Here is a 1,217-nt window from a genome sequence, read left to right on the forward strand (position 1 = left end):
GTTGATGGAATAAAAATAGAATTGTTTGGAGCAACATCCATCACAAGAAAAATAATTTTGGAGGGTTGGGCTAATGACGCTCCTCTTACAGTTTTTAAAACAAGAAGCCATTATGATTATGATCATAATAGTTGTACAGATTTTTCTCTAGATTTTACCGCATCTAGTGAATATTCCTCATGCAAATGTCAAGACTGCAAGGCGAAACACGGTGGAGTGATTAATGCTATTAATGCACTAACTTCTTCTGTAAAGAAAATGACATCTAAGAGAGGCGTCATTCCATCAAAGAGGATTTCATATCCAGACACTCTACTAGAGATCAAGGCGACTAAGAGGAGAAGGAAAGACACTTCCAAGGCATCATCAATCATCAAAAAAAGCAATATTGTAATGCCTCTGTCTTTGTCTTGCACCGATGTTCAGTGTGCAAGGGCCACAGAAGAGCAGCATGAGCTGAAGAAGGTGAATGTACATCATCTGTTCCAAAAAATAAACAGGCACATATCTGTTTCAACAGATGATACATCTGGTGAAAATTATCAAACAGATATATACATCTGTTGCAACTGTTGTCTAACCTGTTGCATCAGATTCATTATCTGTTTCAAAAGATGAGTCTTATGCTGCAAAATTATCGTACTACTCTGATTTACCTGTTCGAATTTGTCCCAACAGACAATCCATCTGATGCAAAATAAGACTCATCTGTTGCAACACATGGAAAATCTGTTGTATATCTCTACTTAGCATTGACAATTTTGGCTTTGCAGGTGGAATTCATAGCTACAGCCGAAGAGCATAATATGACAGTTGATAATCCATCAACTGCTTCTAAAAATGAAGAAAAAGTAGAGTCTATCAGTTTGGGAGAACGGAAGAATTACCCGTTTGAAGGGTTCAACATCTCGGACGAGGCTCCAAAAAAACTAACACAGTTGATCAACGAATATTCAGAATAGACTGTCATTGGGTTGTGACCCAACAGTCTTATCAATACATTATCTTGTTCATAAATATATGAAAGAACAATTCCCTTTTCCACTTTTTTTTTCATAAGCAAGATTTATCTTTTAATTTCTTTCTAAATTAATTTTCTTATTGCATTTTTTAAAACTTTCTCTATAACATAAGCTATTGCACAGGTGATGATAGCTCAAAATTTTTATAATTAGGTGCCTTTTTTGAAAAAGAAAAATAATTTTTTTCACCCATTA

At 34.8% G+C, this 1,217-nt stretch overlaps 1 long non-coding RNA gene across 1 annotated transcript; it reads right to left on the reverse strand.

Annotated features, from left to right (window-relative positions):
• Positions 1 to 36: 36 nt before the first annotated feature.
• Positions 37 to 1,211, reverse strand: LOC124893120. Its single transcript, XR_007050557.1, has 2 exons — positions 657 to 1,211; positions 37 to 480 (listed from the first exon to the last, which is right to left on the reverse strand). It is a non-coding gene; the product is annotated as an uncharacterized LOC124893120 (long non-coding RNA).
• Between the last annotated feature and the right edge of the window lie 6 nt (positions 1,212 to 1,217).

This window comes from Capsicum annuum, unplaced genomic scaffold (assembly GCF_002878395.1).
Source record: "Capsicum annuum cultivar UCD-10X-F1 unplaced genomic scaffold, UCD10Xv1.1 ctg54030, whole genome shotgun sequence".
NCBI classification, from domain to species: Eukaryota; Viridiplantae; Streptophyta; class Magnoliopsida; order Solanales; family Solanaceae; genus Capsicum; species Capsicum annuum.